We start from the raw sequence: 16,956 nt of genomic DNA, 5'->3' as shown, positions 1-16,956 counted from the left end.
TTACGTAATTTTTTTTGTTTCTGCATACTTTATTAATTTTATCTTTCTTTAGAATTATTTATAATATTGCACAAACTTTTCGCAATGTGCACAGATATCATTTTGCGTTTGTGCATTTTGGCGACAATTATTTATTTTATATCTTAAGGGGTTACGTACAGCTTACAGCAGTAACATTTTCGGAATATTAAACATTTTTCCCCTCTATTACTGTATCTAGTACAATAATGAAAATTAGTATGTGTAAAACACTGTCCTTTTGCTATATGAGAAAAATATTTTTACGATTTAAAAAATTATTTACATTTTTTTTTCAAAATGCAGTTCACTATACAGTGATGATGCGTTTCCCACATAACTCAAAAACTATCCAACATTCTATGATGAAATTCTTTGTGTGTATTTAAGCATGTTATATCCATAATATGATGCAAGATCACTTCTCTACCTTTGATAGATTGTCTGATAAAAATAGATTCATTTTAAAAAATGGTCAAATACACAAAATAAAAAATATATATTATTTATTAAGGAATGTAGTTGAAAGAGCATGATATTGTAAACATGAGTTTCAGAAATAAAATAAAAGAGAGAGAATATGAAAAGGTTAACAAGGTTTTGAGTTATGAGGGAAAACGCTTCATCACTGCACAGTGAACTGCCAACATTTTCAATTTAAATATATAAATAAATAATTATTTTAATCGTAAAAAAAAAAATATTTTTTCATGTAGGAGAAGGACAGTGTTTTACACATACCAATTTTCATTATTGTACATGATATAGTAATGGAGGAAAAAAATGTTGAATTTTTCCAAACATTTTACTGCAGTAAGCTGTACCGGTTTTGATTAGACATTACACAAACTCTTTACTCAATAGACTAAATAGAAGGAACAAATCAGATTAATATGAACTCTAGGCGTTTCAAAATACAGTACGTATAAATTTAAAAAAAGCAACTAACATGCAATACTGTGCAGTATTTATAGTATTTTTTTTTTTGCATCGGGCTTGGATAATACGGAACCCCGGTTAGTCGAAACTCGAGTAACCGAGACTATTCTATACCACAGTCAAGTACAGTGATGTCAAAAGATGCCCATAGGGGCAAGCGCTCGTTTTAGAGCACAGGAGAGCCTGAGCGCTTTACATCGAAAAGGAAAGAGACAGACGAAAGAGGTAGTATAATTATGTCGCTTGGTCGAGCTATATTCAGGGATGGCCAGCACTGATTCAATAGATAAAGGGAAGGGAACTTATTAAAACTGTATCCATGTTAATTTTTAGATTTGTCTGAGAAGTATAAGTGCATTATAGGAATGTAAGTTTTAATTTTAATTCTCATTTTTCACAAGTTTGCCCTTTTTTTTCAAAAGGAATATTTTCTCAACCTTTTTACAGAAAAGTGTTTATTTATTAGTCTTACAGTACTGAAACAAAGTTTTCGTAAATCTAATATATCGTAAATACTTATTACTGGAGATAATGTATTACAAATTTTGAAAATATTCGCATGGAAAATGTTTGTAAGGAAATGAATTAACAAAGCAACTGCTGTTACATAATAAACAAAAGATATGTGCCCATGTGTTGTAAAACGTCAGCTCTATAGCTTCAGCAGATTTCGAGAAAATAATTTAATATTCTGCTGATAGGAAATTACGCACCAATATCATCTTAAAAGCATAATGCGATAAGAGTTTTGTTATGTAATATTAGTTACAGTTAAAACATTTACCTAGGTAACTTTGCTTTGTACTATAATATTTTTTATTAGTTTACTGATTATTTTTTTAAGGCTAAAGATACCATGAATATCAATTCCAAATTATCATGTCATACTCAATCTCTTTCTTTGGAATATCACTTTCTTTATGAATGATGTGTTTCATTCACATAGTACAGTATAGTTATACTACTATGGAATTTATGTGAATATTCCTTCTTAACTCTTTACTATGTTATTAACGTTTAAAAAAACAGCAATATTAAGAAATTGGTGTTAGTACTGTTGTTTTACAGATAATATAGATAATATCAAACAGAAAGAAGCCATATAAAAATAACGACATGAAATGTCACGTTCCGTTTGAAGTTTGCACACCACTGTTTTCCTAATCCAACAGGCTGCTTATTCATATAGAGTACATAATCCTTCCTCATTCCATACCTAGCGCTTGATGCCCGCGCACGACGTCAAGGTCAGAAAAATGCGCTTGCTTTGACATCACTGGTCTAGTACATACAGTCACGAAGCTCAATACTTAGTAAATATGCATCCATATATAGTTGCTAACCACTAGGATCGCTAATATCGCCTCGTTATAGACAATGCGAAATAGTACCGTCACAGTCTAGTGTTCCTAGCACCCTCACAACTCAAGCTTCGTGACTGTATATACTAGACTGTGAGTATACTTCGATCTGCCTTTAGAGACTGACACACGGAATCAACTTAACTCTCGGACTAGTGGTTTTCTAGGCTTGACATTCTTATTTTCCAGCCGGAATTGAACTTGCATGTCTTGGATTCAAAGGAATGTAATGCACTTGTTTGAAAGTACTTGCTTCTGTAGTGTTTCGCAATTGTTAATTCTCGGTACACTTTGAATTCTTTCCTATATCATTATTTAGATTTGCAGTGGCCGCACTGATTCGTGTTGGCAGCAGTGTGTTTATTAGTTCCGCATCACTGTTATAGCAATGATAGTAATTTGAATGGACGCTAGCGTGGCACACGTAGTACAAGAAATCGTGATGCCGGCAACACCTTACCAGAACTGTTGATAAATTACAGATTGGAAGCCTGTCTTAGCCTACAGAGAAATGTTTTCGTGATTTACAAATCATTTTAAAATAACAGTAGGCTATCTGTTAATTAGAACTCAATTTCAACCACAACTACCCTGTTACCTCTGCGAGTTTTGGCTTAAGGCCGTTTAGCATTAACACCTCCTCTCAAATACTAAGTGTGCTAGTATTGCTATTTTTTCCTTGATCTATTTATTTCTTTGCTCGTTTTATACAATTTCGTTTCTTTTCCCCTCCTATATCTTCCATACGTTTTGTTCTTTTTATCATTTCCTGAAATAATTTCTTACATTTTCGTTTTTCATAATTTTATGTACCGGTACTTTCTTTTCTTCATTCGTTCCTACTGTCTATATGCATCTTATACCGTATTATTTTGTATTTATTTCTGCTTCGTTCTTTTCTCCCTTTCTTCTGTCCTTGTTTTCGTTTGTTACTATGCCCTTGCTTTCTTCTATTCCTTTATTTATACATCTTACTTTCATTTATTTCTTTGACATTTTTCTTTCTTTCTATGTCCTTCACCTTTACTTCTATATCCTTCTTTTCTTGATTTCTTCGTCCTTCTTTTCCCCTTTGGTCCTTCCTTAATTTCGGTCATTTCTACGTCTCTTTCTTGATTTCTACGTACTCCATTTTCTTCGTTTCCACGTACATTCTTTACTTTATTTCTACGTCTTTTTTTCTTTATTTATCCCTCTTTCTTTTCGTAATTACTACATCTTTTTTCCATTATTTCTACGTTGTTTTTCTTAATGTATATGCCCTACTTTTCTTTGATTTCTACGTCCACCTTTTCCTTTACTTCTTCGTTCTTCTTTATTTATCCGTCGTTTTTTCTTTAATTTTTACGCTCTTCTTTTCCATTATTTCTGCATACCCGTATTCCTTTATTTCTACGTCCTTGTTTATTTTTATTTTTTATTTATTATTGCTAGTAAGTTTTAAATGAATACAAGTTAATAAATACAATGAAAGATAAACTAGCCCACTCCTGAATGAGTAAGACTCGTGCTCAGGGGGGGATTCCAATACAGACAAAAATAAAAAAATTGTTGTCCTTTATTTTAAAATCCTTGTTGTCCTTTATTTCTACGTCCTTGTTCTTTATTTCTACGTCCTTGTTGTCCTTTATTTTTACATCCTTGTTGTCCTTTATTTCTACGTCCTTGTTCTTTATTTCTACGTCCTTGTTGTCCTTTATTTTTAAATCCTTGTTGTCCTTTATTTCTACGTCCTTGTTCTTTATTTCTACGTCCTTGTTGTCGTTTATTTTTAAATCCTTGTTGTCCTTTATTTCTACGTCCTTGTTCTTTATTTCTACGTCCTTGTTCTTTATTTCTACGTCCTTGTTCTTTATTTCTACGTCCTTGTTGTCCTTTATTTTTACATCCTTGTTGTCCTCTATTTTTACATCCTTGTAGTCCTTTATTTCTACGTCCTTGTTGTCTTTATTTCTACGTCCTTGTTCTTTATTTCTGCATCCTTGTTGTCCTTTATTTTTACATCCTTGTTGTCCTTTATTTCTACGTCCTTGTTCTTTATTTCTACATCCTTGTTGTCCTTTATTTTTACATCCATGTTGTTCTTTATTTTTACATCCTTGTTGTCCTTTATTTCTACGTCCTTGTTCTTTATTTCTATATCCTTGTTGTTCTTTATTTTTAAATCCTTGTTGTCTTTTATTTTTTAAATCCTTGTTGTCCTTTATTTCTACGTACTTGTTGTCTTTATTTCTACGTCCTTGTTCTTTATTTCTACATCCTTGTTGTCCTTTATTTTTACATCCTTGTTGTCCTTTATTTCTACTTCCTTGTTCTTTATTTCTACATCCTTGTTGTCCTTTATTTTTACATCCTCGTTGTCCTTTATTTTTACATCCTTGTTGTCCTTTATTTCTACGTCCTTGTTCTTTATTTCTATATCCTTGTTGTTCTTTATTTCTATATCCTTGTTGTTCTTTATTTCTACATCCTTGTTGTCCTTTATTTTTTACATCCTTGTTGTCCTTTATTTCTACGTCCTTGTTGTCTTTATTTCTACGTCCTTGTTCTTTATTTCTACATCCTTGTTGTCCTTTATTTTTACATCCTTGTTGTCCTTTATTTCTACGTCCTTGTTGTCCTTTATTTTTACATCCTTGTTGTCCTTTATTTCTACGTTCTTGTTGTCCTTTATTTTCACGTCCATCTTTTATTTTTTTCATCGTCCTTGTTTTCCTCTATTTGTGCGTTTTAGTTATCCTTTATTTCTACATCTTTATTTTCCCGTATTGTTTATTCCCTTATAATTTTCCCTCTTCCTTTTTATTTTATTTCTTGTTCTTTTCATATGTTTATTTCATTCTTCAGTTCTTTCTGTTATTCCATTTATAGGCCCTAACAAATTTTATTTTTTATCTAGCTTATTCTACAGTTTTTCTTTTTTTTATTTTTCTTCCTTTAGTGTTTTTTGCTTCTGTTTTCTTTTTCATTTTCATTTTTTATTTTGTTCTTCTTTTTTCTTTATTTATAATAATACATTATTTCACTACATGACTCTTCATATTCAAGCGAGTCAATAATAAAATATTACATCTTTCCATCTGTCAGCCGATGTTTAAAACACGCTATGTAATTTGTAAGTGCTGCTACGGTGCCATCTAATAGAAGTGGTATTTACTCAGATCTAAATGAGTAATTCGAGTATGTTACAAATGATGGTACTCTGGGGAAATGCACCTAACTCTGTAGCAGTAATCTGACGACTTATCTGAAGCGACTGGACTGAAAGGGAACATGATTTGTATTATCGGGATGAATCATAGATGTGAGTTATCAACTGGTACAATACGCGACATAGTGCTGTCCATACATAAGGGGCCACATTTTACCCAAATCATTCTCTTTCTCAGGATCTCTTAATCTGCGCAGGTTTTTCATAAACTATGACATATCATAGATCGTTACCTGATTTTCTGAACCATTTGTACAAAACAGAATTCTCGCTCTATGTAAGAAGTCTCCTTGTTAGTTCCTTTACCTTCCCACTTGCCCCCCTCCCTTGTTATTACCCTCCACGCTACTGCCGCTGTTATTATCCCTTAAGGCATTGATTTTCGAAATCTTGAGTTCACGATTTCCTTGACCTATGTCGATAAACAGTTTCACAATGGAAGTAATTTTTTCACATTTGCGTGTGTGCGTCTTTTTTAAAGGACATCATTTGCATCGGAATGAAAATGACTGTCTATATGTAAATGTGTAAGGACTTGATACCTAGTGGAAAAAATGGACTGAAATTATGAAAACTTTAATTAGAAGTCACTAGCGCATGTCTCTCGGTTGTAATCATGCCAAGAGAACTTCGACGGCGCCTCTGGCCGAAGGCTACGTCGCCACAATGAAGTAGCGTCAAGCATTTTGTAAACCATTGTATTTACGGGATAGCATATACAGGGTGTAAACTATATGAACCGCCAAATATGAACAAAATATCTAGTGAAATTTAATTATCTATATATAATTTGAACTGGTAATGGAAATTGCGGGAAAACGGCTGGACGGATTTTAATAAATTACCCTCATTTTGAAGCTTGGAACTCGAAGTTTTTCGGAAAAATAGTAGTTTTTAGTGAAATGTCAATTTTTAAACATAATTTTCCATCTGTCGTCAGTTTTGAGAACTAGCTAATAGCATTCACGGCCGACTTGATATTCCCTTCGCTTTTTTGTAAAGGAAAAGCGAAGCGAGCATCAAGTCGGCCGTGTTGCATTTCAGAATAAAACAAAACACACACTACAGTAAACAATATTACACGAAGGCCATGATCTGCAAGAATGCTGACATATTTAGAGCTCAAATTAAATTGGTTATTAAAAAATTAACTTACTAAAAATAATTTATAGGTTCGATTCTGTGGTGTGTAATTTTCTGGGTAGAGCTGTTTATGGGATATTAAAAACTACAAAACTTGAGGTGGTTTGATGACTTTATTAGCATTAGAAATGAAATATTATTGTAGTTAATGCCATGATGTGACTATTTTTCATTAATTATACATATTAATGCTATATTGATGATATGAAAGTGAAACGTTTTGGGGTTATATAAGTAGATGCAGAATATAACTTAAATTAGATTTTGATTTCTATATTTTACTGAGTGGCGCCAATATAGTATATATAAAGCTATAAAACTTACGTAAGATAATAATATTATTAAAAATCAAATATTTTATAATTATTAATCAAGTGGGGTTGGGTCTTTTTCATATATTTAATGGCGGTGTGGTGTAGATATTTATATGCGTGGTTCTCTTCAGTATTGGCTCGAGAGAGAGTATCTTTCATTTTTATGGAAGCAAATAACTTTCCGAATGTCTGGTATTCTTCATTAAAAATAAATCTGAAAAATGTTTATTTGAACGTCTAATGAACTTAGTTTGCAGCATATGCTGCACAAGCCACTAGTTTCTTATAATTCCATATTTAATTTATAAAATATCATGTTTTTAAGATTGATAGTAGTCTAATATTTGTTTACATTTCGACTGAACGTGAATTCCATTGTCAATGACCTTGCGCCCAACACACATCAATACAGAACAGAGTAAAAGTGCGGTATAAGAAAACGCTACTTCAGCTTACGTGTCGGGCAAAGTAAATATTCACTGTCTACTCTCATTTTCAAAAACTTAGACTCACACATTTTCCCTTGGAAAACCTTTACAGTTACAATAAAACATCACTACGACCTTCTACGATCTGTTGCGCTAACCCTCAAGCTAGGCGCATTCCCAAACCCACACCGGCTGACTAGACTAAGGTTCGCTGTGTACCCAGGTATCGAGCAGGCAATCCCTTCTCGTCCCTAGGCCAGCCCCCTCCGTGCGTCGACAGCCGGCGATCGGGGATTGCTATGGACTGAAGCCGGATGGTCTATGCTCTATGGCGAGTCCTCGGCCTCACTTTATTTCACCCCCTTTGGTCTGATTTCCTGCTTGGGTTTTTTCCGAGGTTTTCCCCAACCATAAGGCAAATGCCAGGTAATCTTTTGGCGAATCCTCGGGGCTCACCTAATCTCATAACATCTCGCCAAAATATTGTAAACAATTGTAGAAAATTACAAAATTGTAAAACTGTAAAAATTGTAAAATATTGAATAATTTCGAGGGAAAAATTGTTCCGGAGCCGGGTATCGAACCCGGGACCTTTGGTTTAACGTACCAACGCTCTACCACTGAGCTACTCGGGAACTCTAACCGACACCGATCCAATTTTTCCCTCTATATCCACAGACCTCAAAGTGGGCTGACAACCGTCAAGCAACCAACTTCGAGTGCACACTAACTCCGTGTGACTTAAATTGTGGCTTTCTGTTAACGAACAGTGACGTGTATTATGCAAATCAAGATAAATATTGTAAAATATTGTAAAAATTTGTAAAAATTGTAATTGTAATTGTAATATTGTAAAATGTTGACTTGTTTCATATCTTAAAGCTTCATTGCTAATGTAAGATCTATGGAATGTCTAAATTGCGGATTGTTTATGTTTTGTTTACATTGTGTAAGCTAATTTATTTTTTCTTTTCCATTTGTCTTTAGGCCTATGCTTATTTTTTTGTGTGTATACGTATATAAAATAGGGCTACCCCCATTGGAGATACAATAATAATAATAATAAAAATAATAATAATAATAATAATAATAATAATAATAATAAGATCTGTGGAATATAATAAATGAAATGAAATGTTGACGAAATTGAGAAATGGTGACAGAATTATATAGATGCCTAATATGCGGGAAAAAGAGACAACCCCGAGAAAAACCCCAACTGCGACCTTGTCCACCATAAGTGTCACTATGGATTTTTAAATGACAAATCCCAGACATGACCGGGACTCAAACCCGGGTCGCCTGCGTGACAGGCCAGGGGACTAACCACTTAGCCACCGCAGAGGTAGCGGAGCACGACGACTGCAAGCGAAGCTAGTATGATCCATGTGCATCTAACTTGTACTCAAAGCAACCAAACGCACAACTCTAATTATAACATTTAATTTCTCCATAGAGCCGATGCCCCAGACAAAAACTGGCGACGCGCCAAGGTTCGAAAATTTTCCGCATGTTTGTTCACGTGGTCGCAGTAGAATATAAATATGACATGCACACCATTCATAACGTGATAAGTACTGAATTATTACGAAACGCGTTACACGTTAAACGAGATAAAATGTGTCAGTGTCATCACACCGAGATTTTATCTGTTATATCTTTTTACTCCTCGATAAAGTTCTTCAGCACTTTCTTAGTCCACTTCAATTGCAGTGCAGGTCATTGCTGTGTTTCACAATCTCGACTAGAATTCCTTCAAATGGCGTGCATTATCAATCAAGTTCTTAAACCATATTTATTACAGAAACGCACCAGATTACTGGTGAATTACATATTGGTATCCAGATTAAAAGTATTAATTATTTATGATACACGTCTATCATTCTCTGTTTTTGCTACCATAGCACAAATTTACATTAAATAAATATTTCAAGTTGGAGATGTTATAAGATCACTATTTCATGGCCGTCTAAACTTAGAACCGTTAATAAATAAGTATCCATGGAACTACAGACGGTTTTATTCATGATCACGACTTCATGGCCGTCTAAACATTTAGTAAGACAGTAAAAAGTTTAGGAGTATATTTAGATTCAAATTTAAATTTTCAAGGTCAAATAACCTACATATGTAAGAAAACTTTTTTCATAATTCATTCCCGCAGAGACTTAACCAGCGTTTTACCTCTCAGCCTTAAAAAGAATCTGAGCCAAACTTCAGTGATGTCCCACTTCGATTATTGCGATTCTCTATTCACGAATCTAAATACTGATCTTGCCCATAGACTTCAGCGTGTTCACAATATCTGCGTTCGTTTCGTTTGTAACATTAGAAAATTCGATCCTGTAACATCGTCAATAGAATTGTTGTCTTGAAATCCACTTGAAGAAAGAAGATTCTTCACCTCCCTCTTATTACTATTTAAAATCATCCACACCGCCACACCCTCTTACCTAGCATCTCGTTTTGTTTATCTTTCACTGCCTCGAACCCGGAACATGTACCTTCTCTCTATTCCTCTGCACAGAACATCCTTCTACTCATCATCTTTCAGCATATCGATTCCACGCCTCTGGAATTCTTTCCCTGACCATGTCAGAGACTGTCGGACGATATCAAAATTCAAATTTAAATTTAAAAATCATATTATAGTTCATGGAATTGCTTGTTGAACGCCTGTCAGGTTGCGCAACTTCGGCTTAACCCATGACATTGTAACAATGCTGTTGTAAAATTGAGAATTAATATGTAATGTATTTATTATTATTATTATTATTATTATTATTATTATTATTGTTATTATTATTATTATCATTATTATTATTATTATTGTTATTATTATCATTATTATTATCAGTTATCACTATCATCATTGCTATCTCTGTTTTTCTTTCTTTTTTTTTTCTTGTGTTAGCTCGATGAGAGCTCTGTAGTGTTCTTTTGACCCTGTTGACCCTCTATAGGGCTTTAATTTAATTTGTATTATTTTCATCAGCGTTTGTATTTGTTTTTTATATTTATATGTGCTATCTGGTAGGATGGAAGAGAAGGCCTTATGGCCTTAATCCTGTCAGATTAAATAAATAAATAAATCGATCATATAATCAACAAAGCGGTTAGGAAATTTGAATGTTACATCTTGTTTTAACGGGTACTACAGATGTAACTTCAGAATAATACATACGGACTAAAATGTGAATATTAATATTACATTTTTTACTTATTTGTGTTATGTGTAATAGGCCTATTTACGTCATGAAAGATCTAACTAATGCATTAATTTCTTTTTAATGAAGTTTGTACATTGAATACTGCATTTTCTTTGTCAGAGTGTAAAGTGATTACTTGCTTTTTTACGCACTAGTGTTTCAAAGGTTCACTTTAGACACTGATAACAGTGGATGAAATGTAACTTTACGCACTATCGTAGGAAAAGTACATATTGGCATTGTTAACTCTATGGAAGTGAAGTTTGAATAGGTCTTCTTAAACGGCAGGATAAAAATCTAGGATAATATCAGTGAGAATGAAATTCACGAGTCAGAGACTGAGTGTGCGTCAGGATTAGCACCTACATGGCAAATCGAAGCACATTAAAAGATTCAAAAGAAATAAAAGATTCAAAAGAAAACCTCCTTCTTCTTCTTCTTCTTCTTCTTCTTCTTCTTCTTCTTCTTCTTCTCCTTCTTCCCTCCCTCGCTCTATATATTTGCCGTTTTCAGTTTCAATTATCTTTGTTTAACCAGCCATTATAGCATTATTAAATGAATAGTAAACAACACATAAAATGTAATGCCCTTCCATATTCCCACAGTACTCTTCATCGCATGTGAAATGCCTATCGATTCGACTTACAAGAAGAAAAAATTGTAACGTTTTGGCTTGAAAGGTTTGCTCTGTCGTCTCTTGTGGTACCTGGAAACAAGTGTAAGATGAACTTCGTGCTCCGAGATTTTCCACACTGGCCTCTCCATCATGTGGTACCTATTAAGTTAAGTCTGGATTTCCCAAACGTTTTAAAGGCGCTAACCACTTTCGGGCAGGACTTTCATTTGCGATCCCCCTCTACTGTACCAATGCTTAATCCTATTGGAAAAGAAGAAATTCCTGGGAAATCGAAAACAACAATAATTTTATCCAAAACCAGTAGCTACAACCCAAAGAACTACAAGACTACAAATATGTTACTATGATGTACCGACGTACATATGGAGTGATATATGATATGATATGATATGATATGATATGATATGATATGATATGATATGATATGATATGATATTTATTATAATATAGTTCACAGACAAAGTACATACAAGTAATCAATTAAACCATAACGAATAGAAAGAAGTAGTGTGCGCACTCCTATCTGTTCAGCATTGTCGACGGTGACCAAGAGAATTAGTGGCGCTGCGATCGGTATTGCTCAGTTGGAAGCGAATATCCATAAAAGAAGCAGTAGAGTGTTCGTTCATTTCGTTTGCTTTTTTAGTGTAATTAAGTGCGTTAAATACTTTAAATGCCAATACACTAATCTGCAATTATTCTTACACGAGTGACAAGTGAGTAGCTCTCACGATTTATTTATTAAAGGACGAGATTATTATGTTTTTGTCGTGTTATATTTGAAGCAATGCCTTCGTGTTTTCTTCCGGGTTGTAGGGCGTGCGTGTTTCATTTGCTTATGCAAACAGAACAGACAATAAAAGAAAAATTGAGCGATGGAATGTGGGGCGACATATTTCACGAGTGCATAGACAGTATTACCTCAATTGTAATTCAGCCACCGGGAACAGGATGCTGCTTGGATCATGCCATGGATATCATACCGAAACTAATTTTTCACTATGTGAAATGTCGGTTCTTCTTCCGGACGAAACAAATCCGACGAGAACTCCAAGCTCCGAGAGCCGCCAAATCATCTCGTAAATTCTCCAAAGTGTCGGACAAGTAACTGTTGGTGAGTACATATTGCATGCCTACAAGCAGCCCTAAGTTAAGTTTTACATATTAAACTATTATTTGTTTTACAGTGTGATGTATATGAATGTGTTTTTCTTTCAAATAGACTTAATGTTGTAAGTACAATGCCAGTTACGTACGTATATGGAGCGAAAGGTAAACAGTGCAACTTACGTTAAATGTATTTACGTACTTACACACGGAACAGACTGAGCGAACTCTGCACTAGCGCCGCGTGGTATCGGCCGTTTGAATTAACAGAGTGCGACCACTACTTCTTGCTATTCGTTATGATTAAACTCTTACATTACACACTTTATAATAATTTTTTACACAAAGTTATAGTATTATTTAAATACAATTTCTACAATTTACATATTTAATATACAAAAATTTTGTTTTTGTTTTATCTTGCACTTGCTTTTAGTTTTGTGCAAGACTCACTCATTTTAGTATGTAGTTACAATCCGTATTTGTTCACCTTCCTAAGTTGTGCTTCACGTTTCAATCCGCAATGTGCAGCTAGCATATCTAAATCTTCTCTTATTCTAGTATTTTCCATACCTCTTTCATTACAGAAATACTTATACAGTTCGTACAAGCTCTCTCTCGTTGGTAAGCCTTCATTTCTTAATTTTATTTCATAGTATTCTTTTGTCGTACCATCAAAACTATTAAATTTAGAAATAAAAAAATAGCTAAATACGTAGTTTCTAACCAAGTCAAATATGTTATTATCGGTGAGTCTAGAAAATGCATACTTGCCAAAATTGAATTTACTTGTTAACTCAGTAACTTTACTTTCCTTTAATAATTCCTTCCTAGTTTTTAGTTCAGCAATCTTCTCCGGTATTTTATTTTCAGTGTATTTGTTCATTATTAAGAAATGCTGGCTTTCCTCGTATTTCTCCATACAGCAACACTTGCTATTTCCTTCTATGCATAATTTTACATCTATAACACAAGAAAAAATAAAATAAAATAACATAAAAATAAAATGAAATAAGAGTTAAAAACATATTTGTTTGATAATCATTATTCTTAGTTTTTACTTATTTATTTATTTTACATATGGAGTTTCAGTGCAGTAATTCTGGTTTTCCATATGGCGAAGAATCAGTAGAACGGAGAACCGGGAGGCAAGCGTCTTAGCCGACTGAGCTACGCCGGTGGCTGCCGTTGTGTTCTAACGTAACAGTGGCCTGTGACATAATTTGATTGTGTTCCCCAGTTTCAGGTCACTGGCCCAGTAGAGGGTTGCGTGCCACGTTTGATAGCCGGAGCTGATTCTCTGTTGCATTCCTTCAAACTGTCTGGTTTGTGTGTGTGTCACGTAGTTGCGGAGACCAGCTGCGTACTGCGTAGTATTGTCGCTGTAAATTTATTTTTATGGTGAACATAAAATAAAAAAATGCATTCTCATTGCCATCCTTTGATAGTTTTAATACTACTCGGTTATGAATCGTGCCTTATTTTAATATTTTGTTTATGATATTGTTAAAAGCGTATGTATATGTGCATGGAGAATGGCCTTGTATACTCGGCGGTTAAAGCGTAGCTGTAACACTGCGTGGAAGACACAGTTATGGGTTTGAATTCGTTCTGCGGATATAATAATTTGTGATTTAATGTTTTATCTCACAAGATACATTTGCGAAGTGCCTAAATGATAAAATCAAGTAGGATTGAAACTTCAGCTGTAATCAATGTTTATGGTACCAATAGTAGCTGCCCGTAGTGGTAATTATACAGGGACATCATTTTATTTTTACTAACATTTTTAATATTAGCTTGGCTATACCTCTGGATCAACGCCGTTTGCTACCTCCTTCCACGACTGGAGTTCGATGATACTGGCGTAGAATACAAACAAATCACTTTACTAGGTACTCCCTATATGAGGAAAGAAAGCCAGTTCATTTACGTAAACTAGGAAATATCGCGCTTTTGAGTTTGATAATTTTCATTAGGTTTTTGTTTGATCAAAATAAGTACAATATTAACACTGAGTGTTTTTACTCACGAACTGAGCTGTCCATGTGGAGGTATTCATTATGCAGTGTATATTATACTGTCTACAGCACATTAGCGTACAATATAGAGAATGAAGTTAAATTTTAAAAAATCATAATATGGATATTTAAACACATTTTTTAAATGGTGGCCGTTCATTTCGATACATGCTTCAGTTATTTTGTGCATATTATTGCACTATAGACTATTCTACCTAATCCCAATTACTAGTTTCGTCCCTCGTACTAGTAACTCATGTTGAAATAATTCTGTACCTACTCTATAAAAGAGTATCTTACGTACTGTAAATTCAATCTTCACTTCTGCCCGATTCGAAAAGATAAAATTACTCAGTCATACTATCTACTGTCCGTCCAAGTGGTTACGTCGCAGCGTCGTAGAAAGGGAGGAAATCACGTGACAGTTAATTACTTAACGAGGCCCTTTATTTAAGTTATTTTAAACAGTTGTACAATATTACGTAGACGTCCAATTCCTAACAGAAATTAATGTTGTCAGATATGAGCTAAGACAGCCCAGCCACTAACTGGCGAATAAAAGCTGGTGGGGGAAACCGGGATACGACGTAGGCAAATGGACGACAGTATCTGTGGGAAAATATTTCAATATTGGAAGCTCTTTGTCACTGGAAAACGCGAACATATTTTTGGAACGTACTGTTTACTATGACCGAAAGGCTACTATGACTGTATATGCGATCTTGGATATGTGTGGAGGACGGTTGAACTTCATTAGTAGAAGGGGTGGGAGTGAAGTACATTCAAAAACTCAGGTACAATAAAAATTGAAGTAAAAATAAAATGATGTCCCTGTACAATGTTTATGAGCCTAGATAAATAGTGGTATAATAATGAATACGGAAGGAAACTCCTCTATAAATAATAAATTCTATTATTTTAGCTGTCCTGCATATACTTAAACATGTTCGTTTGTGTTGATGTAAAAATCCATTAAGCACAAATGTTAACGACAATAAGTACATTGCATGAAAGATGCATTTTTGCAGTTGGGAGTTGAGCAACTCGAATCTTCAGTGTCCCAGATAACATTGCCAGGAGATTCAAATGCATCATCATATTCAACTGGAAAAGTAGCTTTCTTCCAGGCATGCTTAATAATGTTAGTGAATACGGGGGATAAACACATAAAGCACAGCTCGATTAAACATCATTGGCCCTTGTCCTTGGTTGTTTGGCTAGTGAGCGAGCTGTATGTTGCGTCATTAGCAGGCTTCGGTCCTGGGCACAGAAACGCTTGAAGTTCAGAACGCACGGACGATAGTATCATTTAATAATGTTCTCGATGACGTCATAATTCACACAACAATAGTCACAAAATATTTTGTGTCGATAAATGTATTTCTTTCTAAATATAAGGTTTGACATGTCTCAGTTTTTTGTCCAAAATACTCTCATTCGATTCAAATCTGCCCAGATGTAGGCCTACAGTAGTGGCAAAAAAAGACCGGACCGACCCTTGTAGCTGATTTCAGAGCCTTGTTCACTCCAGAGCACGATAGACTGGTAACTAAGACTTTCGTGGTTCGAATCCTGCTTGGGAAGGAAACTTTTTTTTTGTTCCAATACTTTCGATTGTTGGTAAAATTGATGATCCGGGAATAATAAGTTAATTAAGTGGTAAAATATCGCTGCAATCGAAAAGTATTGGGAATAACTTTGAATAAGGAACGAAAAAAGTCTCGTAAAGAAAGTAAAACAAGCAAAATTGTATTAAACTTTTTCGTTTGAAATGTCTCAAAGACTAAGCCCTTGACATTAATGGCATTACTTACGATTCATTCTGTATATTTAGTTATTTGCGGATATCTGAATTTCTCTTTTTCTCTAAACGGATAACACCCAGCTACTGCTCTCAAAAATTAATTTCTGTAGTTCCTATTTCTCTTTTACCCTTTTTTTTATTGTCTAGTTCTCGCAGCTATATGTCATTCATTCATTCATTCATTCATTCATTCATTCATTCATTCATTCATTCTATGCAATTCATAGTGGTATCACAGTCTAATATCATACAGTCACGGAGCTTGAGCGTGGTTTTTTGCATTTCTCGCGATACAATGCTCCAAGCGGTTAGCAACTGAGAGTACTAGGAACAATAGACTGTGCGATAGTAGCGATCCTAGTGGCTAGCAACTAAAGTTCAACTGTCATTGGATGCATGATGCATGATTATTTTGAAAATTCAAATCTCTTTAGTACTAACCAATTTGGCTTTAGGAAAAGTAAATCAACAAATGATGCAATTGAGCTTTTAATACCGGAAATTTTAAGAAATTTTGAAAATAGGTCACACAGTTAATTCTACATTCTGTGATCTCACTAAAGCGTTCGATTGTGTTGATCATAATTTAATTTTATCAAAATTAGAATTTTATGGTATTCGAGGGAACACACTAAATTTTTTTAGAACCTATCTTCATGGCAGAAGTCAATTAGTTGCTATAGGTGAAAATTGGTCAAGTCTCACCACTGCACATTATGGGGTTCCACAAGGCTCAATAATTGGTCCTCTATTATTTTTAATAG

Source organism: Periplaneta americana, chromosome 15 (assembly GCF_040183065.1).
Source record: "Periplaneta americana isolate PAMFEO1 chromosome 15, P.americana_PAMFEO1_priV1, whole genome shotgun sequence".
Classification (NCBI taxonomy): Eukaryota; Metazoa; Arthropoda; class Insecta; order Blattodea; family Blattidae; genus Periplaneta; species Periplaneta americana.
Note: the sequence above shows the minus strand (reverse complement) of the source record.